The 27,150-nt window shown below is 38.3% G+C and overlaps 1 protein-coding gene across 1 annotated transcript in view; it reads right to left on the bottom strand.

Annotated features, from left to right (window-relative positions):
• Window positions 1-21,732, bottom strand: part of bmp7.2.L (bone morphogenetic protein 7, gene 2 L homeolog) — a 51,443-nt gene extending 29,711 nt beyond the window's left edge. Inside the window, exon 1 of the mRNA XM_018250673.2 lies at window positions 21,615-21,732. The gene's annotated coding sequence lies outside the window, so the exon portion shown is untranslated. The remainder of the gene's footprint in view (window positions 1-21,614) is intronic.
• Window positions 21,733-27,150: the final 5,418 nt, after the last annotated feature.

Below are 27,150 nucleotides of genomic sequence, written 5' to 3' on the forward strand. Positions count from 1 at the left end.
GCACTATTACTAATGCGTTTTGAAAAACGTGACAGAATCCGTTTAAGTACACAGCTCTGAAGTCTGTTTTATTTTCTATCATTGAATTGTGTTTCATTGTGTTTGGCCAAGTATAGACAAATTAAATCAGGTGACAGTTTAGAGAACAAGTTTGAACTGAAGGTCTGTAAATTAAAATCATGCTTTCCCCAAATTTTCTGTAATTTTCTGAAGGCTCTGCTTGGGCTGGCATTTTATACAGAGAAGTTGAGGAAGATTTAATGTGAGTTTGACAGCGGTGTTAAAACACTTTGTTAACCCTCTGGGACCACTCACTCATGCCCAGATAATCAGTTAGACACTAAAGGTTCCAGCAAATAAGAAATCAATGAGAAGAATCTCACAATGAGGCAATGAAATTTGATTTTCAAGTTCTACAAACAGCTGAGCGCAGGAGAGTTTGCCGCAGAGAACAATGACAGCCTATGAGTTGGTGCACTGTAGGGGCATTTTCTGGCAAAGCCGTTACAGATATTTCAAGTTAAGTCAAGACCTTTTATCATATTTAGACAGGCGTTAAAGAAAGTACACTCATTTTTGAAAATGGAAGAGATTCCCTGCTGGCACATATTCTTTTTTTGCCTCTCAGGTTCTCAGCATGATTGCATTTTCTCCGTGCCTGATGTACCACAAGGGATTCCCAGAGCGATCAATAAAGAAAATGGAAGACATTATTAAAAGAAAAGTGTACATCTGCCATGAATTTCAAATTGGGGAAATAAAGCTTTGAATAATATCAACATCTCCTATCCTTCAAGGGCTTTTATTGAGTATGCAATGACTTTTGTTGTTCTGCAAAGTGTAAAAGAACAAGTTCACTGCTTTGTCATTTATATATTCATAGGCCTCTAGCAGACTACAGCATATACAACACAGGGGCAACCACAAGTGATCTCCGCTTCTTATGAAGTCTCTTGACATCCCTGAGATTATTTACATCTAAATTAGCCATCACCAGTGGCATTGTGTATTACCGTAAATAAAATTGGCAGTACAGAGGGTAATATAGTCTCTGAGAAACTGTTCTGCTATCCTCAGGTGTAGTTTAGGACCTACTTGTATACCTAACACAGGGAGCTGATTTATTCCCAACAAGTTCTTATATATTTACCAAAACTTTCCAGACTTCTCTAAGAAGGCAGAGGCCAAACTACCAGTTAGAGTGGTAGTGTTCAGTAGCAGTACTGAGTACTATCACTTGTCTATCTCATTGCTTTCCAATGCTTATTGCATGAGCTATGGAATGCAGAACGGTATCCAGCATTTATACTTTAAAAAAGAGCACAACTGCTATGTTAACATTTTTTTTTATTTTTTTAAAAAAACATAAATATTTTTCAGAATAATGAGAAAAAAGGCAAACCCTTTCGTTTTACAATGTGTGGCTATAATACTGTATGTGCCACCAGGTGCGTTCTTATGATGTTACTTGGGGGAACACAAATCATTTTAGGGCAACTACAGCTGTAAAATAATAGCTAGCTTACAAATGTTATTAATGGGGTGCTCGTACCCCACATTACATTGTGTAGTAGGTAAATATAGTTTAATTTTTCTTGTTCTCCAGTATAAAGAAAAGCTACATTATCTTATTATGGCATTAAACATATATTGATGAAATTGTGGTTCTCTCTTTCCCCTTCCCTTCCTTTATTTTACTGTTTGACAACCACTATCCCTCTACTGACCACTATCTTACATCTTTTACAATAACTTGATCTTACATGTAATTGCCTTTCTACTACTGCAACTCCCATTGTGTTCTTCTTTCTATTTCCCTTCTTTACTCTCTTTTTCTGATCGCCTTCCCATCAGATGTTGGTCTGTCCTCCTGGGAACCAGGGCTGCATTAGGTCCATTTTTTTATTTTTAGAATAGTTATAGGTGCCTAGGCAAGAAATACATTTAATATAACCAGAAGCTAGCACTGATCTTGGCCAGGGTACAAATCCTCGTACCAATAGTACAAAACAAAATACATTTAAGGAACTGCCACTTTGATGTACTGTACTACTACATGAATTGCTGCTTAGAGTTTATTTTTCACTTTTCTGAAATTATGATCTCTTTTAGCTTGCAAATATTTTGTCAGGCTATAATTTTCTTTCACATAAAAATGAACTGCGCGCCTATAAATGTTACTTTTCTTGTAGTTTATTATAAACTCCTTTTATAGGAATACAAATTATTTTTTCTTTGTGACAAAGCACTAATAATTTGTGCTTAAGCCTTCACACGCTACAAAACATACAGTACATTGACACAAGCAATGGTATATTCCAATAATACTACTGTATACTGCATATTCTGTTTACTGGCTAAAGTGTAAGTGTTTTATGAACATATTTTTTTACATACATAAATTATATAGAGTAAAATGGACCTTTTTTTCAGAAGATGCAGAATTGGTAGCTATAAAAGCACCTCTCACTGAAAACAATGCCACTTAAAATAAGATTGAGATTAATCTCCACCACTATATGGAGACTGACTTTAAAATTTCTTCCCCAACTTCTGCAAGTGCCACTGCCAACCACTGACCCTGGCCACTCTGCTATGGTTTAAATGATACACTTTTAATTTCTAAACAGCATATTAATATCTTTCTTTGAGCTGAATAAATAGATAAACAGCATATTAATATCTTTCTTTGAGCTGAATAAGATGCACAGAAGCGCAGTATTTGTGAAATATTCACATATGAATCTCTTTTCGGTCTTCTTTATCTAAACATTTCTAAATAGAAATATCCTTTTATACATACAAGAGCATTTTTCTACCTTCATATCGTATACTGATGACAGATGATTAAGATTTAATGGCTAGCCCAACATAGACTCACTTGTAATGTGCATTAAACTTCTCCAACTAATGGACATGCCAAAGCCATCAGCACTAATTGCTTCTCACCTAATCAGTAAATCTGAAAAATGTGTGACAGCAAGAATAATAAATATATGTGAGAGTTCCAGTTATTTCTCTGTTAGCTAGAATATTGACAGCCTCTCCTGTTCTGTACATGCTACTGTGCTGCATACAGGGGCGCGCCACCAATGAGGCGAGCTGAGCCGCTCGCCTCAGGCGGCAGCACCTGAAAGGATTCCAGGGGCGGCAAAAAGCCGCTCCTGCACCTTTAAGAGCCGAATTTCCGGTTTTTGAACCGGAAATTCGGCTGTACTATTGCGAGAGAGCGCAATTGCGCTCTCCGCAATAGAGTTTCTGCCTCCCCTCCCGACACGTAAGTTGGTGAGGGGGGGCGGCATTGCAGGAGCCGCCTCAGGCGGCTCCTAAATCTGAATCGGCGCTGGCTGCATAATACACAACACTGAAAAGTAGGGTAAACATTTTTTAAAAACAGTTTTTAAAGAACGCACACAATGGATTCTCGCTTACTTACATATCATTGGTTATCTAGTAGCGACGGGCGAATTTATTCGCCAGGCAAGGATTTGCAGCGAATTTCCGCATTTTGCCAACTGCAAATCGTTTTGCAAAACAGCTGCAAAAATTTGCCTTGGAAAATTTTACTGCGACATAAAAAGATGAATGTGTAAAAAATTGATGCGCGTAAACATTTTTTTTTCTTTGACGTCCCTTGACTTGACTAATGACTAATGTATTTGGACAAAAGAGTCCCGTGTGTAAAAAGTGTTGCGCGTCAAATTGTTCTGATGCCCATTGACTTTAATGCATTTGGACAAAAAAGTAGCAAAAATTGTCACGCATAAAAATTGTCGCACATCAAAATTATTTTGACGCCCATCGACCAATGCGTTTCACACATTTTTCGCCATTTTGAATTTTTTTGGGTGAAGAGAAACAGCACATTTTTGCTCATCATATAGACTAAACATTACTCCTGTTATATTAAGCTCTATATCATCAGGGGGAAATATTTAAAGTAATTTCTATTGCTTTAAAATGTTAAAGCGAGTGCTATATATGAAGTTAGTTTTAACACGAATGCCTTTTTGTTTTCATTGCTTATGAATATTTTGATTGGAAGAGTATTTTATGCTTACAGAAAACAAATGCCATTCATTTCTGCTGAAAGAGCAGATACAACATAATGGATTGCTCAGTCACAGGTGAATGGCCTTTATCAAGGAGACCAATGGATGTATTCTATGGTACATAGGCAAATGCCTCTTTTCACTCTTGCATCTAGTACTTCCCACATGCTACATTTTAAAATTATGTTAATATACTCCTGTCATTCAGAAGAATAGTAATAACACTCAACATACAAAACCATCAAGCATCCACCTTCACTTAAAACAAGTTCTCAGTCAATAAATCTGAGTCTGTTGTGCGAGGAAGCGGATCATTATGGAAATGGTACCATTTTATCTTGAGTGGCAAATGCATTGTTAAGATCAGACAAAAAAAAAAAAGTCTGTCATTTTTGAAATGAAACAGTTGTGTTTCCAAGGGTTACAAAACGACTGCTCTGATAAATTCAGTGTCATATATAAATAAAGAAAACTGCTAGCCACAAAATGTCACTTATCACAAAAGCATTATTACATACCTCCCAACTATCCCTTTTTCACAGGACAGTCCAGCCTCCAGTCCTGGTTTCTTACTGAGATGTTTCACATTTCCCTTTGAGATTCTGCACGAACGCCAGATACAAAATTTCTTAAACCTAATTAAATTAGAAGCTTTTGGCAGAGTCCAGAAGACTCAGCATCTGCACTTAGATATAACTGTAACTATTTAAGATAAGCAGATCTCTTGGGAAAATGGAGGCTTGCAGCTTAAAGGGGAATTTACCTTCATAAGCAAAACTGTACTAACACATAAAACATGACCCTAAAAACCACAGAAATGTGTTCAAAGTTTCCATAACCTGCCACATTTTGTAATATGGTCATGGTATTTAGGGGTGTTGTTTATAAAATGGTCATGGTCAAAAAAACAAACATTTTTCAAATGTTTGGAGGTATGTTATCACAGTCCAGCAAGTGGAGGAGATTATTTCTTAACTTGTACATATACTACTAATGACATCACAGCCGTAGTTTCTTAAAAGGACAATATATACCTACATTCAACAGAGCCCCAATACAAAGAGTTTGTCGTGGACTTGCATTCTGCCTTTTGTTGAAATACAAAAAAATGGATTTTCCAATCCAAAACGTAGATTCTTTCTGATTTTTGCCCGAAAACCCCAAAATATTTGTGTTATTCACGAAACCCATCGCAGATTAAAAAATCTTTGGGACTTCTCGCATTGACTTACTATATGCATCCAATTTTTTGGACTTAGACTTTTTACATCCTCGGGTTTAATAAATCCCGAAAAAATGTTTTCATTAAAAATTCAGAATTTATACTAAAAAAAAACACAAATTTTTCAGGGTTTTTGTAATTAGGAATTTAGTAAATAACCCCCATGGTGTGAATTTAGTCCTGAAAATGCAAACAGAAACATGTGTGCCATTGACCTAAATACACTGTAATTATCCCCATCTTTTAGTTCTTCAGAGCAATTGCAGGAGCTGAAGAAGTTTGTTAATCAAGTTACTATTACAAAGCCCTTCACCACTCAGCTCCACACTATATTTGTTCTCTTGTCTCTATATGTTCCTGGTCATCTTCTCAGCTCCTCTCAGAGCCACCTTCTCTTCACACTATCCACATTCACTGCCACCTCTCGTCTCAAACCCTTCTATCTTGCTGCTCCTTAACTCTGGAATTCAATCCCTGAATTCCTCCTTACTGGGCCAGTAACCTCCTTCCCACTACATCTCTTACCACATAGCATTTATGCTCTTTTTCCTGATATGATTCTGTGTATATTTATTATGTGATTTGTCTTCCCCGTGTATACTTTTATATATATTGTACTTTTATGCACTGTACAGTGCTGTGACTCCTTAGCGCTTTACAAATAAAGTTATACATACAAACAGATACAGTATACTATTACTATATAAACTACTTGTTAAATGAACTGGTTATCAGTAAAGCTGGGCATACAAGGTGAGATCTGCTGGTTTGCAAAGCTCACCTAATTAGTGGATCTTTTCCTGATTGGTCCTGGGCCAAAAATCAAATCACTACAGGGTCTATGAAGATCCATCAGATCACATAACAGATCACATAAACATAAACACAGTGGTCCTTGACTGATGGGGTTTTCAAACCTGCGTCATAGATATTCGCCTGAAATGTAAAATCTGGGAAAGAAAATATGGTAGTAATAAACTGGATTAACACACGTGCTAAATGAAAAGCAATTTTTGCATTTTTGACCATGTAGGTGATTTATTTAATAAAGGAGAAATCACAGGCATCCACAGAGTGGTTGTGACAAAGGCCTCCCCTTCAGAGATTCTACCTCCATAACAAAGAAAGACAGTCAAAGACAAGTCACTGATTTGAGTCAGTCAGTTTTTTGGGGGCACTGTATTAAAATTTAATTTTAGCTTTCCAGTATTATCTTAAACTAAGCTTGTATGTGTCGGAAAGGTGGTTTTATCAGCAGATATGTGTAGAGAACACATTCCTCCAGAGCCCCTTGTATCCCAGTATCTCTGTTTCCTCACTTCACCACAACAGTCAACCATAAGAAAATGGCACGAGTTCAGCGAGGTTTTCATTAACCTGAAACGTTTATATTGATTTTATTTTCCAGTATACAATTCAACTTTCAAGAGGAAATGTTAAGACATATTTAAGAATTGCGTACACCCTGAAGAATGCCATAGTAGATAAGAATATATAATAGATTCCATACCTACCTAATTTAGTCAATGATTGTTTTTGTTAATAGTGTCATTGTCTATTAAATGCACTAAGGACAATATATTAGTGAGGAGGGACCTAATGTTGATTAGAGAACCTGTTGGTTAGATTAAGTGAATAGTGTAAAATGGAAAACCAGGAGTTAGTGTGTGTGTATATATGTAGTGTATGTTTGTAGTAAATTGTAGGGGATTAGGAAGGTGGTCAAGTTGCTGAAAAGGTTGGTTTTAAGTGCCTGAAAATTTGTAGGTTCTGGGAGGGACTGGAGGTTCATGGGAATGGCTAGGAGGGACTGGAGGTTCACAGGAAGTGCTGGGAGGGACTGGAGGTTCATGGGAAGGGCTGGGAGTACCAGAGGATGGATGCAGCATGTGTGAAATCATGGATGCAAGGGTGAGAAAAAGTAAGAAGTAGAGAAGGAAGTCATATGCAGACTGAAGGTTACATCTGCAAGTGTAATTGCTAATTTGAGAGGGGATAGTGGTGCAGCATTGTTGAGTGCTTTATAAATAATCACAAGATTTTGAAGTAAATTCTCTGTATGACAGACAGAAAGCCAGTGCAGGGACTGTAGAAAAGGGTTGCATTGTTGAAGTTGGAAGAGAGATGTATGAGTCTGACAGCAGTCTTCATGATGGCTTGGGGTGGGTCAGTTTAGACAGAGGGAGTTCACAGGGCAGTATGTTGCAGTAGTCTATACAGGAAATGACAAGGCTATGAATGGTGTTAGGGCAGCAGCTGGGGGTTGTAAATGGTATACCATCAAATCAGTATTTACTAGCAATTAAAGACATTAAGCCACGCTCACACAAACAGGTTTGTCCCTTGCCATTAAAAAGAACATATAAATGCTATTCCTAATTGGAAATGTACACGTGTATTCAGAAATTACAATTGACAAACATTTCCCTAAATTTTTCAAATACAACTTTCTAAAAGGGCAAAATTATATTAATTAAGATGGGTTACATGCACATTATTCCTGTTTTTTTTCATACTAATAGAAAGGGGATGTAGGTTACATAATCTTAATAATCTGACTATATTTATATCCCATGCTTGTAAAACAAAAGTGGATTTTGGAAAATTAATTCTGCTTAAGTAATGCATTTTAGTATTAGTATTCAGAAGGAACACATTGAAGGGAAAATTGCTTGTCGAGAATGACTTAATAAAAAATTGTAATATAATTATCGAAAACAATGAATTATAGATCATTCTTTAGTTCAAGATGTAGCTTGATCCCTTCATCATTTGATTAACTGAAAGTACCCTGAGTAATTCTTTCAATTAGTAAGAGTACTTACAGGGAATATTAACAGATAAATAAGAGGAAATACGTGGCACTGAAAACTGCAATCACTTTCATAGGCTCATATGAACTAGGAAATGTTGTTGCATTAATTCTACTGTCTCAAATAAGCTTTCTGTACTTAGTTTGATTCCCTGAATTAATTACAGCAGTCTGGACAGGGAGCTTCTATTTTATGTTTATAGCAAAGCTTAGCCTATTAGTTAAAGTTCAGTGCACCTAAGGTCTTTGCACAGACTGTCCATGAAGAGTGTACTATTTAAAAATACAACACTGCTCTATTTTGTGCTGCTTTTGGTATCTGTTTAAATGTAGTGCACATATGATTTACCTACAGTATATGGCACTATTTTTAGTATAGTTTAGTATAGCTGCTTTTCAACATGAGTTCAGTTAATAGGCATGTACGAAATTGTTTTAATCATGAAAAATCTGAAAATGTTGTTATGTTATGAGCCAAACAGGAAAAACCATGTTTGGTCCTTGCAGTGTTAATAATTATATTACCAGTGCCTCCTTAAAGATCATAACAAACCCTATTGATAAAACAATAGGCTTAATGTATAGTCAGCTCAAACCCTATTCACTGAACTAATTCTAAACAAGGTGGCATACAGTCCCTGTACAGGATACAGTATGGTGGCCATACACAATAAGATTCGCTCTTGGTGAGGTCGCCAAACAAGCGGATCTTTCCCAATATGCCCACCAACGACAGGGCCATATCAGGTTAATACGATCGTTCGGCCATAGGTCCAAACAATTGCATTATAGGTGCTTTTGGAGCATTATAAGTTAGTGGTGCTTGTCAATCCCACCTGCAAAGCAGCTGCTCATTTGCTTGTCTCTAGAAATCAAACATTCTCTATTATTTACAGACCACCTAATTCCTAATTAAAAATAAACATGGCATATATATCTCATGATCCCTTATCGAGAAACCCATTATCCAGAAAGCTATAAATAACTGCTTTTTAAAACTGATTTCCCTATTCTCTGTAATAATAAACAGTAGCTTGTGCAATGATAACTAAGCTGCATGAATATTGGTGGCAAAACACTATTGGGGTTATTTAATGTTTGAATGATTTTAGTAGTAAGTGATACTGACACTAAAAAAAAAAATTTTTCAAATATGAATGTACATTAAAAGTTACCTATAGGTCATGTTGACCTGCTGAGAGGTTTGTTTTTGTAAGTAATTGTTAGTTGAAGTTCCTAAACCTGACAGTTTTGCCAACCTGACTGTCCCATCTCAGCCTGTCAGTTAAAGTTTCTAATGTTAACAGACTCCTGCTTCACAAATATGGCAGCCCCCTCCCTCATACATGAACATGGGGCATCAGACAGGTGAAAGACATGATAGATGTAAAAAATTGTTTAATTTCTGGTGTCCGTATCTCTTTAAAGATGATCCAAATTACAGAAATTTCCAGAATCCATAATACAGAAAATCCCAGGTCCCAAAAATTCTGAATAATAGATTCTATACAAGTATTTGAAATATTTGTATTACATTTTCCTGAATTTGAAAGCTTAGGGCAGGTAGATTACAGTTTGTGGTGCCTAATCAAAGAATACCAGACCTTAGCCAATTTCACTGCCTTGGCATCAAAGTATTTGTCAGTCCTGACCCATGTATATCCCATTCCCCTGAAGTATAAAGTTACTGCTGAGATAGTAGTTTATATAGTGTCATCACAGACATGAGCATCACAATAGAGATTTGTCAGACTGTCATTGTTTAATGTTTCCTAAAGGCACAGCATTCAATCTTAGCCTGAAAAAGTGTTTCTAGATGGAAAAATAGAAATCACGATTTCTTTTACCCAATGATGCATTTAGAATTGATGATTCTGTCACAGCCTAGAATGATGCACATTACACTATACAGGGCCCATCTCTCAAAACGTTATTCAGAGAGGATACCTGTCACTTTATAACTAGATAAAATCTTTGCCCTGTGCGTCCTTCACATTTTAGCATGATGCTTCAGCTTGCTGACAAACACTTGCTGACTTGCTTTGTACCTTCTGAATAATTGTGCTGAGGGGATGGAATTTAGCATAGTGCAATGTGTCTGCAATATATCCAATGTCTAGAAAAATAATACGTGAAATATTACATTTTGGACACATTCCCTTGCAAAAGAAACTGCACATCATTTCTGTCAACGAGTTGCAGGCCCAATAACAAAGACTTCTGTGTTCACCCCAAATCCCACATGGTTTAACAATAAAGGAGAAAATCCAAAATGCATTTTTATGCCATTATAGGCATGTTGCAGTCAGGGACATATTTATATATAGGCACCCTAAATATGTGCCTAAGGAGCCAGCCCTTAAGTGCCTATTTAGTAGAAAAATTAAAACTGTTTAAAGAAAAAGGATTTAATCTAGTTATTAGATTATAACCCCCATCACGCAAAAATCGCTTCCCAACCCAGAGAACCTGTACTTAATGAGGGCCTCAGTGCTCACTTGAAGACAACGATTTTCCAGAACTAGTGATAATGCGAATTCTGCATTTTGCCATGGGTGAAGCTGGTGAAAATTTGCATAACGCATTGGGGTTAATGGGTGTTTTTTTTGCTGCATAAAAATTGCAGTGAAGTCAAATTCACTTTTTCCATGCAAAATATATGGGTGTGTTTTAGTGGTGAAAATATTCATGGCAAAATTGTGTAGCAGTTTAAAGAAAGAAAAAATGTACCCATGGTGAATAGCAGCGTGAGTCCTAGCCATTTTGCTCATAGCTATCCAGAACCTTATACTGTATACTTTTCTGGCAGTCCTTAACTTATAGAATGTAAGATACAGATTGCGGAGATGTCAGTGGCTTCTTGACAGGGACACCTTGGACTGTACTCTCAGTATAGCATGGTCAAAGGTGTCCTGTATTTACAGGAGCCATACTGCGCACAACCAGGGCCACCATTAGAAATCACGGGGCCCCGTACAACAAAATTTTCGGGGCCCCCTGGACCCCGCCCACCCCAGATCCCACCCACTTCACCACCCAGACATCAGCACTAAAAAAGGTGACCCCCCCCCACACACACAAGTTATAAAAAGCTATTGATGGTCAGGGCCCCTTTTTATAAGTTAAAAAAACTGTGGCACCAGGGCCCCCAAAAAAGTTTTTTTTAAAAAAAAAAAATTGGTGGTCAGGGCCCCCCTACAAGTTAAAATAAATAATTGGTGACCAGGGCCCCCCTATAAGTTAAAAAAATTGGTGCCAGGGCCCCCATAAAAGTTTTTTTTAAAAAAAAAACATTGGGCCCCCATAAAAGTAAAAAAAAAAAAAATTGGTGCTCCAGAGAATATTTTTAAAAAAACATTGGCGCCAGGGCCTCTCCTTACAAGTAAAAAAAATTGGGGCCCCAGAGAAAATTTTAAAAAAAACCATTGGTGGCAGGGGCCTATAGAGTATTACAATAATACATTGGCGGGCAGGGGATTTGAACTTGTGGCTTCAGGACTTCAACTACACCTTCTTTCGTGACTTCGGGTCTTTTCGCCGCTTCAGGACTTTGGGTCTTTTCGCCAATTTCAGGACTTCAGCTATTCGGCTTTTCAGATGGAAGAGGTGGCGCGGCTTCACTGTGGTCAACGGGGGCCCTGCTATTTCAAAAAGGGCAGCATAGCTGGGCTCCAGTGGGCATCCACACATAGGCAGGGTCAGACTGGCCCGGCGGGACACCATGAAAAAAACATGGTGGGCCCCAACCCTCATGGGCCCCCGTCGGGCCAGATCCCCTTCTCCCAATCCCAGTTTGAAAATAAAAATTTCCTGACGTGCGGCAACGTGCGCGCATGCACAGTGATGCGCGGTGTGCTGGGCAGCGATGTCAGCGTTTGTGTGCCCGATGGCCCTGCAATAGGTGAGGAGGGGTGGGGGGGCCCCTGGACGGCAGTCCTGTTGAGCCCCAGGCCCAGCAGTCCAACCCTGGGCACTGCAATAGGTGAGATGGGGAGGAAGGGTGGAGAGGGGGGGGTCTGGACGGCCGGCGGGGGGGCCCTTGATGGCAGTCCCAGTGGTCCCCCCAGTCCGGCCCTGTACATAGGGGCCAAAGGGGGGCACTTTCTCCCCCTGGATGCGCCTTGAGTGTGTGAGGCAGAGAGAGGAAGGAGGAGGGATGAGTGGGGGAGACCCTGGGATCCATTTTAGGACATTGGGAGAACAGACGCCCCGGCTGCTGCACTCTCTCCTAAGGAAGAAATACAGACTCGCCTCTTCTCACTGATTTAAGAGGCTGCAGTGACAGCTCCGTCCATGCTGCAAAAACTTGTTGCGTTGCAAACAACCCCCTCGCTCGATCCTTCCTCCTTAGCCCTCAGCCCCTCCCTCCTCAGCCCCTCCCCTCTTAACCCTCCTCCGTGCTCTGTGTTCAGCTTGTGAGCTAGGGTTTTCGTGTCAGCCTTGAGCACGGAGGAGGGCTAAGAGGGGAGGGGCTGAGCTGAGGAGGGAGGATCGAGCGAGGAGGGAGTTTGCAACTCAACAAGTATTTGAAGCACGGACAGAGCTGTCACTGCAGCCTCGTAAATCAGTGAGTAGAGGCGAGTCTGCATTTCTTCCTTAGGAGAGAGAGCGCACGCAGCTGGAGCGTCTGTTCTCCCCCCCTGAAAATTTTTCAGTGGACGCTTCTGCGGGCCCCCCTTCAGGTCCGGGCCCGGTACAGTAGTACCCCCTGTGCCCCCCTGATGGCGGCCATGCGCACAACACTCCCTTGAGGTGTCCTTCCCATGCCGCCATTCTCACCCCCACTGTTTCCGCCTTTTTGGGCTCTTAATGAGGGACTGTATGGTTAGTGCAAAGTGCAGTTGCACTCTCTGCACTAAACATGCCACATTTCCAACATGCGGAGGAATTGCTATCTAAGCCAAGGTTTTCATCTTGTATCAGGAAATTCCCAGCACTTTTGCACCCTTGTACAAACACTCAGATTTCAAATATTCCTAATAAATTGAGAATTTTAAAATGATTACTTCCGATCATTCTCTGTCTGAAGAAATGAAGAGAGTTTAAGAGAATTCTAAAGTGTGGAGCATGCAACTGGTTGTTTTTGGTGCCACAATTATGGTTATTGCAATGCTATGATGGCTTGGAAATACTTTTAACCATATTCATAATGGTTAAAAAGTTTGTGATTAGGGGGCAGTTTGATTGTCACACTACACATTGCATTTATATTAAATGTGCTGTTCATTATATTTCATAGCAAACACTAAGCACATGCTTAATATACTTAAAACTTATTTTGGAGAACATTGTTAACATATTATGGTTACTGGGCCACCCCTCTGTGCCAAAGGTTATACATAATACCATTCCTTACCAATTACAGGTCCTGAGTTCCCTTTGTTAGGTGAAAGGGTACTGGAAAAACTCTCCTCTGGCAGTGCCTCCACCTAATGGGATCCGGTAATACACCTGCGGGTGGCCCCATTAGGAAAACATTCAATACACACACTTGCTTTATAAAAATATCAACTTTATACAAGGAAGTGCAGATTAAAGGGAAAATAAACTGTAAAAGTACACATATGCATTTAAAAGCATGACCCAATAGCCTGGTGACCCTGTGCCAGTCCTATCCTGGTAATTCTCTACCAGGCAAAGTCCCGCACTACTCCTTTGGTGAAAAAAAGTCTATGTCCCTTTTCCCAACAAGAGCACAATTGTTCCAGGTAGTACTACTTTCCCAAGTACCTTTCCCGATGGACAAGATACTGGCTCCCACGTGGCAGGCACACAAACAGCCTGTGATGCAATAGAAACCCCGCAGGATCCTTTCCCCTTTCCTCTACTCTCCCCAGGCAGACTCACAGAGGGCTCACACACAGAGCTGGCAGGCTCACACAGAGCGGAAACAGGCATCCACAGCGATGAGATACTTTATCCAAGAAATGCATCTTTCATGAATCCATAGCTGAACTGTAGCTCCCAGCACTGTCTATAGCACGAGCATTTCCACATCCAGGGTTGGAACTCAGGTGCTTCGGACCCTCCTGATCAAGCTCCCAGGCATGGGGTTGCCTACCCCAGCCTCAGAGGCCTCCTGCCTCTACATCTTGGCTGCTGAATTCACTCTCTCTTCCAAGAAGTAACATCCAGCAGAAATCTGTAATGGCTGTTTGAGCACATGGCTCTCCCTTTTATAGTAAAGTGGTGCAGCAGCGACACCTTGTGGTATCCTCTGGTATCAGTCATGCTGCACCCACAATGCTCTGGCCCCAGCACCTGGGAAACCCCATAACTCAGCCATGTGGCTTTCTGTAGGGAATTAACCCTTCGGGTCCCTACACTGGTCATTTGCTGGAAGGGAAACTTAAAAGAGATGAACACCCCTTAACCCTCCAATGTGCTGAAAAGAATCAAGTACTGTATGTGAGCTTGTACTATAAGTGATGGATCATGTACCAATATCAAAACATAGAGGATGTGTTTTTGTATTTATACCTCCTGGAGACTTTGAAGCTTTGTTTCCTTTTTCTCTATTCTTGTATTTGAATGCCAATGATGCACAATGGGTAGTGATGGGCGAATTTGCGCTGTTTCGCTTCACCGGAAAATTCGTGAATTTCCCGCGAAATGACGCAAATTCGCTAAACGGCATCGGTGAATTTTTGCCAGCGATTTTTCGCGGGCATTTTGCGCATTTATTCGCTGGCGGCGAATCGTGCAAATTTGCCGTGAATTTGCGCCTGGCGAATAAATTTGCCCATCATTAACAATGGGTTTTTATAAGTTTTCTCGCATGTGTGAGGTGAGTGGGGTTAAGGAAATTAAACTCTGTGGTTTGTACTGTGGTTTATATACTTTGATTAAGGATTACACTGTTGGTTTGAAATATCAACTAATTTAAACAAATACTTCATATATTTATGCGAAAATTCTGAGTGCCCTGGAACCTTTTTTGTTTTAACTTTTTTGTTTCAACTTTCCTCTGCATTCACAGTTAACATCCTTCTAAACTCCTGCATCTGATTCTTAGGCCCTTCGTTAAAAGCCACCAGTTTCACAGTTTGTCAGTAGGGCATTGCAAATTGATGACTGATGGTAGTAAACAATTACAGTAGTTATGGTTATACCAAGCCATAGGGACATAACTACACCATGCTGAGCCCCCCTGCAAAAACATTCAGAAGGGCCTGGCGCATACTGCAACCACTACATGGCTCTATTCCCCCCCTCACACTCAGGTAGGCTGGGGAGGGATCTCTTTACAGCAATAGAGGAAGCAGACCCAGCTGTCTGGACCCACCTTTCCCCTGGGTCCCAATTGATTGCAGGTTCTGCGGGTTAAAGCACTCACATACATAGTGCATATACAAAATAGTGTATATAAATAATGCTTTCTAAAATGTAATGACATGTCTTAAACATACATTATAAACGCATAGGTTCCCTGACTGACGAAAACTTCTTATTGGTTGTTACAGGTAAGCGCATTGGAGCAATTTAGCATCTCATATATCATTGTGGTCAAAGGGGGCTCACAGAATATTCATTATTTACATAAGGAATAAGGGACAGGACTCCCATCAACATAAAATGCCTTTATTGATATTCTTGGAACAGAGTGAATCCAAGAGCCTCTTTACAAAACTACTGAGCATTATTAGCTATGCCCTATTTGTACCTTAAAACTGAAAGAATGTTTATTTTGGGGGGGTTATACTACAGGTATGGGATCCGTTATCCAAAAACCATTATCCAGACTGCTCTAAATTACAGAAAGGCTGTCTCCCATAGACTCCATTTTATCCAAATAATCGATAATTTTAAAAAAATTATTTCCTTTTTCTCTGTAATAATAAAACAGTACCTTGTAAGTGAGCCAAACTAAGATATAATTCATTCTTATTGGAAGCAAAACCAGCCTATCGGGTTTATTAAATGTTCAAATGATTTTCTAGTAGACTTTAGGTATGGAAAGTTACATTATCTGGAAAACCCCAGGTCCAGAGCATTCTGGATAACAGGTCCCATACCTGTATTTTTAATGTAGGTGTAGATTGTGCCGTAAGTATAATTGTGGTCATGATTTTATTCTTACTTTCTAAGTGTCATCTTCTTTTCTGTCATGCTTTCAAATCCCATGAAAAAGTATTTACTAAAATATGCAATTCCTTTCCCTAAAGCAACATATAATAAATACAGTGTCCAATTAGCAACACAATTATCATTATGTCTGACATGTTTGGGAAATTAACAGGGTGAGCTAAATATGCTTACTTGCTCTTTGGGAGCCTTATCCATCTGTAATGTAAGTGCTTCTCAGAAAAGAAATGTCCTGATCAATATTAAGGATGTTGATGACAGCTAGCAATTCTTGTTTCACAGTTTAAAACATTTCTTAGTTTGGTTATTATAGCATGAGAGGATGTGGAGTATAAAAATATATAAAAAATAATGTATAGCAGAAATGTGGGATTCTGTATATACATGATGACTGAGGCTATATCATACATTCACTGTTAACTTGAAGGATTGCATTGCCATGTGATTTGATATTGGGGATATTCATATGATTTTTCTATTCCAGACTCTTTTTTCATATTGGTCGGCCTAATGGCTGTGTTGATGTTTCTGTTTACTGTTTAGGAATCAAAAGAGTTGAAACTTAAAATGCACGGATAGGAAAACAAGGTTACACCTGCAAAATAAATCTAAGCTTTACAGGAGAAATAAACATAATAAAGTATAAAATGCACCAAAATGTAAGCAGTTCCATTTGCTTTGTCTTTATATACAAAAAAATATCAAATGCAGAGATGCCAAGTCAAAGCAAACCCATACATTTTATCATTCAGCTGCCACGTAAAGAGAAAATCAGTTGTATAAACACTGAACACCAAAAATATATATATTGTTTTATTTTAAAAAGCACGCTTGATGAACACAGTTCACAGAAATGTTTGTTTTCAAACATCTGACCAGTAAATGCTATTTGCTATTGTTTTCTAGAAAAGTAACAAACAAGAATGTGCTAGTGCCTTATACTATTTTAAATATAGAACGAATGGACTTAAAAAAAGTTTAATTTCTGGTTGCTAAATTGAAAATGTCCTGTACTAGTCCTGTCCCATCTGTTCCACTTCCTGCTGCCTCCTTTCCAGAGCTGTGCAGGGGAGCGGAGGTGCACTCAGAAGCTAGGCTGACCTGATAGGAAACTTAAGCCTGTGAAATTGCAGGGCTGTGGTTGTGCTTCATGCAGGAACAGTTAGGACAAGCCCAACCCTTATTTGAAATGGGGACAGGCACCATAGCAGATCATAGCAGATCTAAAGGGCTTTTGTATTCTGCGCAAGTAAAGGATTTTATATACACACAACGCATTGGTGTCTATGTAAGCATGAATTGTTAATCAGAAATATATCATATATTAAATAAAGGAGAAATATTTAATTATATTTACATAAATATGACAGTATTTGTAAAAACATCACTGGTGATATTGCCCATAGCAACCAATCAGCTCTTTGCATTTGTTTTCTTACTTGTAGGTGACTACTGAAATCGGATGCCAAGATGAGTGATACAAATTAGACGTTCCATTCATCAGAATCAATCTGATCATTTTGCTTTAAAGCAGTTTCTACCATCCCAACCAATTAAGGGGGATGAGGTTAAGCAAAAAAAAAAAAAAAAAAAAAAATCGTTTTCCATACAAGAATTGCGAGAATTACAGAATTTGATAAATCAGATACATTAAAATATTAAAACTACTTTTTGTTGAAGGAAGCATGTTAGCAGGCTCAGCATAGTATTGTGTGCCATGTTAACATGTTTTTGTCTGGCCAGTGTTCTTTTGTTGTATGTGCATTGTTAAAGCATTACTCTGGTGAGTAGTTAAAGCCATTAAATTATTAACTCATTCATTTACACAACAAATAGCAGATAAGCTCTGTAGAACATAACGTTGTTATCCACTATTTAACCTGTGCCGTATAGCCTTCTTTCAATTTCTTTTTGTTTATATGAACTATAGTAGTGTTTCTGAAGCAAACACATCAGTGTAACCAGTGCAGGGCAACAGTACATGATATTTTCATTACTTTAAAACACTCATTTTTTGGTGTTACTGTTCCTTAAGTGGAAACTAGTCCTGGTTTGAAAAATGGGGGGCTGGGGTGAGGTTACAATACCTTAAGTTCACTACAAAAAAAAAAAGAAATAAACCCAATACAATGATTTTGCAACCAATATGGATTTATGCAATTTAGTTAGGATCAAGTACAAGCTGAGAAAATGGAAATAATTTTAAATGGACCCTATGGGAGATGACCTTACCCCAGTGGTGGATTTACTAGAAATTATATTTCCAAATAAAAGATCCCAAACCTGTAGTAGGTTTTTACAACTACTTTTATTTTTTAATTTTACTGTACTATATCTATTTGTAAATAGTGTGTGCTGTAATCTACGGGTAATCTGCTGGCTTGGTTATTGATGTCACCACAATTTATTCTGTTGTGTTTGGTAACGTTTAGCATCATTTACTAATACCTGGTATTAATAAATGATGTCTTTGTACCTGTATTTATAGAACAACCCCACACCCCCAGGAGTCTCCAGACGTGGGGGCCTTTAAATATATGTAACGCTAATCTGGGCTATCCACACCACAGATAGTTAATGTCCACCTAAGGTAGCAGCATGGGTTACATTTGGACTCTCTCTGCAGGATCCGGGCCTTCGCTAAGTGGAAAAAATAAACTGTTAAAATGATATTGTATCCAAGGCATTGATACTGCATGGCTGTGTTATGGGCAGTTGCACACATGCTGACACTCCCTTAGGACCAGCGCCGGAAGTAGGGGTAGGCACAGTAGGCACGTGCCTAGGGCCCAAAGCTGGAGGGGCGCCAGGCATGCACTTTCTCTGCCTCTGCTATCCCCTAGTCCGGTCCCTGCTCTGGCCGACGTGCGCATATCTTTGTTTTGCAAAGCGCCTAATACGCGAGTGCGCATGCGTAAAAAAAACACAAGTGCGCATGCACGAAAAAATACGAGTGCGCATTCGTTAAAAACGAAAGTGCGCACTCGTATTTTTTCGCTCATGCGCACTAGCGTATTGGGCGCTTTGCCGGGCCAGGCTGCCTAGGGTGCCTGCCCACGTTGGCCCCGCACTGCTTAGGACAGACTTGGCAGGCATCCTGCTTCACCTCTGCAAAATATTCCGGTAGTGGTCTCTGGATCAACCTCAGGGCAATCACTCTCTCCTGATTCCCTCTCCGCTGGGATCCCTATACTTCAGGCAATATGGCCTGGGAGAGATACCTCCAATGTATCACTCCTATGTTGGAGCTCAAAACTACTCTTATTTAGCTCAACCCTGACTATATTACACTCCTAGAGCATACTAGTACTGGGAGCTCATCTGCCACTTTCTATTCCTCATTAACAGGGTTGTCTGGTCCCCAACTTGGACACATGACTATCTGGGCCTTGCTGTACCCAGGCTCCCCTGGGGACACCCAGCTGGATCACCATCCAGCAGCCAAAGAGGAAGAGGCCACTCATTACACACACTATATTGCAGTGAGGCAGGAAGTTGTCATATCACCTCTAGGCCAATAACACTGAGCAAAGGGTGGGGCCTTAAAGCCATAGGGGCAGATTAACCCCCTATGGGCCCCTACATATAGTTTATATAAAAATGTTAGAATGTATAGCACTCCCCTTTTCCACCAGAATTTTGTTCAAATATGCTCCACAAATATGCTCCACAAACAAAACACCAGTGGCATAAATTAGAATGTTAACTGTGAACCAGGCCTGATCCCCAACATCAGTGCCAAACCTCACTAATGCTCTTTTGGCTGAATATAAGCAATAACCTCCAACAAAGATTCAAAATCTAATGTAAAGTCTTTCCAGAAGAATATAGAGCACAGTGATAATCAATGGCATATTCATATCCATGGTTGATGAGATATTGGAGAGTCAGGTGTCCCCAACTTTGGCCTTATAATGTACATCCTCAAGCCTCATTAAGTAAGTATTGTGAATATACTAGCAACAATAAAGGTCACTGTCAGAATTCAAAATTGAAACTGGAGTAAAATTCCACTGTGATTCAAATTAAGCTAACTCCAACTCTGGGAATTCATCTCCCAAAATTGTGTAGGTATGCCCAAGTGATATTAAGAGGCCTGAGGAAACAAGCAATGTCAGGGGGCCTGAGGAAAAGATGATGTTTCAGTATCAAATATCTTATGTGTTGGCTAAACTATATGCACTGAACATATCTAGCATACAAATACTATACAATCATACAGGATTTTTTCAACTTTGTACTACTTGCTGGCATGTAAGCCCAAGGCCTTAACAAAAGCAACAACTGTTTTTCCAAACCTGCAGTGGTTCCAAATATGTCCTCTGTTATTATGCTCATCAATACATGTTTTATAAAGTGGCACAAAGAGTTATCCTGTTATTCTGTATTTGACAGTATTGAGTACTTTGTTCAAAGAAAACGTTACCTAATTTTTACAGGTATGGCATACATTATCTGGAAACCCATTATCCAGAAAGTTCCAAGTTACAGAATGCCCATCTCCCATTGACTGAATTTTATCCAAGTAATCCAATTTTTTTTTAATGATTTCCTTTTTCTCTGTGATAATAAAACAGTACATTGATCCAAACTAAGATATAATTATTCCTAATTGGGTTTATTTAATATTTATATGATTTTCTAATAGACTTAAGTAAAACCCCAGGTCCCTTACATGTAAACGGAGATAAAAGTGACATTTGGCAAATGCTCACACAGCCGAACGCAGAATAAAACTGGCAAATCTAAATCACGTGGTCTGTTTTATGGTTTAAAAATCTCCAGTGTTATCTTATTGTACAATGGAATGCTTCCGATTCTATAGGAAAACATATATTATATATTTTAACATGGGATAACAATGGATCACTATTATATGTGACACTCCACTTGAATGTTAAAAAAATAAACTGTTAAAATTATATTTTATCCAAGGCATTGATACTTCATGGCTGTGTTATGGGCAGTTGTACAGTATATTACTGTCAGGGGGTCTATGGGGTTTATGTCCCCATCCCAAAATATGAATAACATACATTATGTATCTTACATTCAGAGGAATATCAGGCCTGACTAAAAATATAGCTGCTGTAAATACATAAACATCAATTTTTGGCTGTGTAGCTTCCCTTCCACAAGGCTAGAATTAAGATATCCTTATTTACCCTATGTTCATCAAGCCTGAACACCTGATTGCCATCTAATTGTTGCACCTGTATCTGTGCAAAGATATCCTAAGCTCCTGAATATATACAACCACTATATTAATTATCTTTTTGCAGTGTTGGTAGGAAAAGTACATTGCCCTTTAGTTGTGTCTGTTTATTCCTGCTACAATAACTTCACACACAGCCTGGAATAACAATCATATTTCTAAAACTTAAGTAATGAGTTTATGAAACTGTAGCTGCTGGAACTGATATACAAAATAAGCCAAACTTACTTTTACATTCCATATGTTGAAACTAGGCGTCTTAGATCCATAATCTCAGGTTAGTGAAAGATTCATGATTAAGCATGTCAGAGGGAAAACAATCTTACTTCCAACAGGCAGCCATCACTCACTGAGACAAAAATGAACTACAACCCCCAGAATTCCTTTTGCTTATGACCTAACAATGCACCACCTGAAACCTTCCAATGCTTAAAAGTTATCTAGATGTTCAAACAGGTAAATATTTTAATTCCCAGTTAACAAGAATATTTGGTTTGGAATGCAAATGTATATTGATATAGTTTTTGTTGAATACTTGGGTTACGGGATTTTTTTTCAGGCTTTCTTGTTTTTCATTACGTTTTTTTTCATTATTTGGAACACCCTTCTTAAAATATATATTTTATATATTAAAACTGCAAAACAATATGCAAAATATGAATGTATTCTTTGTGAGGACAATTGTTTTTTTTTTTGTCTATGTATTTAATAAAAGGTTTGCAAACCCACAGAAGTAATTAATTACACATGCTCCTGTAGAAAAACCTTTAAACAGACAGGCGTGCAAAATACATTCTAAACTTTTTCACAGCATTCCATTCTGAAAAGGGAATAAAGTAAATACATGTCAGTCCAGCCCTGGTTTATGCATTGTTTATAATGCATAAGTGCTAATACAATTGGGAAGAAAATGATTCCCATTAATTTATAGGAATTCATTTGCAATCCCATGTAATCCAATTTTCTAATTTAGATTTACCGTTATGGGACATTTTATCCAGAATGCTCTGGACCTGGGGTTTTCTGGAGAACAGATCTTTCCATAATTTAGATCTTCATACAGTACTTAAGTCTACTAAAAAATAATGTAAACATGAATTAAACCCAATAGGCTTGTTTTGCCTCCAATAAAGATGAATTATATCTTAGTTGGGATCAAGTACAAGCTACTGTTTTATTATTACAGAGAAAAGGGAAATCATAACTCGGAAATCTTTGGATAATAAGTTTCCTGTATTATACCTGTATTCATTTTTTGAATGTTAAATACGCAAGCACTCGCAGGCCCTCCTATAATTCAGATATCCGGTGCTCAGTCCCTTTGGGAGACGGCCCTCCCATGGATCCACAGGAAACAACAAATGAGGAACCGGCACACAGAGATAAATGCAGAGGGGATTGACCCCTACATGTTAAATGTGTCAAGCAATACACAACGTTTCGAGGGATGGCCCCTTCATTAATTTTTTGAAAGCCATTTAGGGCTATAAGCTCTGTGGATGTTCAATTTCATCACTGGTTGCAATATTTAAGCATATGTGTTTACAAGTAAGTTCCTCCCTCCTAAACTCACATACTTTCTATAAACTTAGACAGCATGGAAATATATGAGTAAATACCATATAGCCTGTAACACAAAATGTATTATCTATTTGGCAACTTATAATATGTGGGCAAGACTAATAAGAAGTTTAAGGATTCTTGAACATATTAAATAAGTTCTTAATATCCCAAAATCAATGGAGACTTATTTACAGAAAAGGTTTTGATGAACTCTAGAATGTTATTTTTTTCCCTCATACGACAAAATCTGCATTTCCGTGGTAAAAAGAGATGCCAATATGTCTAATTTATAGCTGCAGGCAAAAAACTATTCCTCGATGAGTCTACAATTTTATCATTGTTTTTATTACTTGTCTTTTATTATACTTGTCCTCTAGGGACCTTAGAAGCAAGATAGCTGATCAAATTCCAAATGGAAGAGCTTCTAAACTAAAAAAGCAAAACAATTCTAAGTACGGATGCACCGAATCCAGGATTTAGTTCGGGATTCTGCCTTTTTCAGCAGGATTCTGATTTGGTCGAATCCTTCTGCTCGGCCGAACCGAATCCAAATAATAATTTGCATATGGTATTCGGCTAAAACTTTCGCGAAGCATTCAGGGGTTTGGCCAAATCCAAAATAGTGGATTCGGTGCATCCCTAATTCTAAGACCACAAAATGTAAAAAAATTAAAACCAATTGCAAATTGTCTTACAGTGTCAAAAGGGAGCTACCTATTTAATAAAGCTTTGGAGTTGGCTAAATATGACATGCTCTACTATTATTAATTCTGTAAGTTAGTGGAGTACTCAGTTACATGTGAGTATGTCTACATCAGGATATTGCTGCCATCGTCCTGACAATGTGTCATGGCTGTGCAACACAGCCGAGCAGGTGGTTTTGTTATGCTTTTTTTAAATTATTATTCTTTTAAAATGATATATTGAATTAATATTATTATTTTTAATAAACCTTGTTGTTTTCAGTTTTAGGCTTGGAGCATGCCATTTGCTGTGTTTTAGTAATAAAAGCCCTCAGTTAAAATGTATTTACATGTTACACCCACCATAATAATTTAACATTTACAGCAAACTGAAAGTGGTTTCTCTTTGAGTGGGCTTGCTGCTTAACCGGAACAAATAATTGAACAAGGTTTTATTTTTTGCTGTAGAAGCATTATTGCGCTTGATGTATCATGGCAGTGCCTTCGACTGTTTAGATTAGATGAATATTGAATAGAAGTGATTCGTTATCCTGTCAGGGGAGCAGAGTTGGCTAGCATAATAAATATTTGCATCCAGCTAATTGTATATCCTGCCAGTTTATTGAAAATTGACTAATGTGGAGTTTTAAGCGGTAAATGGAAGCCCTTTATTTTCAGATCACTATAGAATTTTGAAAAGTCAATGTAAGGTCATCTTGATAGCATGTTTTGTGGCTTAATTAAATATTAATCATACTGTGTTTTTTGTTATTTTCTGTTGTCTGGTGCATTGGATAATTTCTTTTTTATTGTACCCTTGTCATTCGATTCAAAATAATGAATTTCTTCTTACCACTTAATCATTTTTATGGTATGATATTTTGTATGGATCAGCAGTAATGTTGCATGCTCTGAAGCAGGAAAAATGTGAACCTATATTGGCTACATAATGACTTGCTAACTATAAATGGAATTAAACCCTATGTATGCTTTTGGTGGGCAAATGATTTACATGTAGACTCCATGTCACAGGCCTAAAGGGATACACCTGACAGTGTTAGGGCAGGGATATTGTTAGCTGAGAATATGGTACTTTGTATATGTTTTTCCTCCTTTGCACCTTGCTCAACTTTTCCACAGTAGAAAGTCTCTAATAACCAGTGTTTAGAATACAAATGTCATGCAGTAATACAGGTCAGTGTATTAGGGAACAAGGGTAATCATAATAAAGTAATAATTCTATAATGTAAAATCAGACAATATTTTTTATTAACATCCCTTTGTGGCATACTGAATATGATTCCAAAACATCTATATAAAACACACATTTTCATTGTTCAAATACTTCCCTCCATAATGATGTGTTTACAGCATTTTAGTAATACTGCACACCAAACACATATGTATAAGCGTAAAAACTTCACCAGTAGAATAACTCACCAAATTAAATGGGTGGAGCTCAAGGGAGTGGACAATCCGTATGTACAAAAATAATTAAGGCACCCTTTAGATAAATAAAAGCAATCATTTTTCAATAAACAAAAAAACTCAATAGCTAGTCAAACAGGAGTTACATACAGTCTGTAGATCAGACTAAAGGTAAAAATTAAAGATATTTTATTTGTATAAGCAACTCATGCCTAGCGCGTTTTGTGTCACCAGGACACTTAGTCATAGGCTTATGAGCCAAAGCCTATGACTGGTTGAGCTCCGAGTCCTGTATGGCTCTGGCTGTGTCAGCAATATTATATTACTCTAAAATCCAGCAATTCTTCTGAATCTGTATACAAATGACTGCAGGAGTGGTACCATTTCTAATTTTAGAAACATTACCTCTCCAGCAGGCCCAGGAAGGCCGGAGGAGATTGGAGCGATAGGGCCATGACCGGGCAAGGAAGGGGAACCCGGAAGCATGGGCGCAAGGGATTATGGGGGCTGTAGATTTGTGGAGGCAGTGGGAAAGCAGTGGGGAGTGAAAAGGCAGGAGCAGAAAAGATCCAGCGCTCGCTTGTATAATAGAATAGGTGAGGTGTGTTTGGGAAGAGGGTACAAGACTTGACGCTGCCCAACATGCACAAAGTGGAGGTAGTGGGTGGGTAAAAACATTTACTAGGCAAGTTTAATGTTATACAGGGCCATGCCTAAATGGTATCAGCTAAAGTAAAACATATGCATTTGTTCATTTATGCAGAGTTGATTATTGTTCTTTTAAGTGTTTGAAAATGGTTTACCACAAATACCAATAGCAGAAGTATTTAAACTATTTACAAATTCTTTGTATCTTCAGCTTCTTTAAGCATTTGAAATGAGAAATTCAAGGTCCAGGGCCTTTTTCCATGGTTATTTAAGAGTCACAGCATTACTTCAATTGAACGGATTCTTATTTGGTATACAGTATATATATATATATATATATATATATATATATATATATATATATATATATATATATATATATATATATATATATATATATATAACAAATCAAATTGAATGTAAGAATTTAGGGGGCGTGCATAGGAAAATATGGAGTGGCTAGTGAGGGTGTGGTGTAAATTTTCTGTGTGTGCCACAACTTTAAGACATATCCCCAGATTTAATTTCGAAAATCTGATCACCTTATCCTGATGTGCTCAGTTCACCTTGTAGTTTGACACTGTTAGCACAATAGTAATTGGGGACCAAACACTCAATGTATTGCTTTAGTAAAGACACAATCATATATAATCCAAGCAACAAGCAAGATAAGGTTTTATTTCCAGAAACAATGATGCATTAGGATATTAATTCTAAAAATGATTGTAATGTACTATACTTCCAATCATGTCCATATTTTCACTATATTTGATAACCTTCATACCACCAGTTTATTTCACCTGCTTACCATTCTCAGGGCCGGATTTACATAGCGGGCACCACTAGGCACACTGTTGTTTGCTGCTTCCATCCCCTCCCTTTTATTCTTGCAAACTTTCATTATTGGGACTGGAGTAATGGGGATTGGTGCACTGGAAATTTAAAAATCTATTATATCTCCTGCGTATCCCCAGTGTTTCTGAACCAATGTGGGTGTGGTTGGTCAGCATGCCGCCCCCTAAAATCCTGCCGTTCTAGGCCCAGCCGGGCCTTGGTGGCCTTTCCACAAATCCGGGCCTGACCATTCTTCCATTGATGTCTTCTAATATCTGCTTTACTGTTTACTTTCATATAGACGAGATGCATGAGTCAATTGATCACCCTTGAGATACAGCTACGGTATATACACAGACATTCAATTATTCATTATTTTACAACCAATGTTCCTTTTATTTTAACCAGTGTTTCTTCTCATTTCTTATAGGTAGTTTGTGCTTAATTTAAAATTATTAAAAACTAGCCCCATATGAAATAAAAGGTACTCTAATTAGTTATTATGGCTTACAGCTGCTGGGCAACCAGTGTCTTCATGAACATAACCATATAAATTTACATTGGTTCTAACTTGAACATGTGCAAATAGCAACCAATTAAGTATTTGC

This window comes from Xenopus laevis, chromosome 3L (assembly GCF_017654675.1).
Source record: "Xenopus laevis strain J_2021 chromosome 3L, Xenopus_laevis_v10.1, whole genome shotgun sequence".
NCBI lineage: Eukaryota > Metazoa > Chordata > Amphibia > Anura > Pipidae > Xenopus > Xenopus laevis.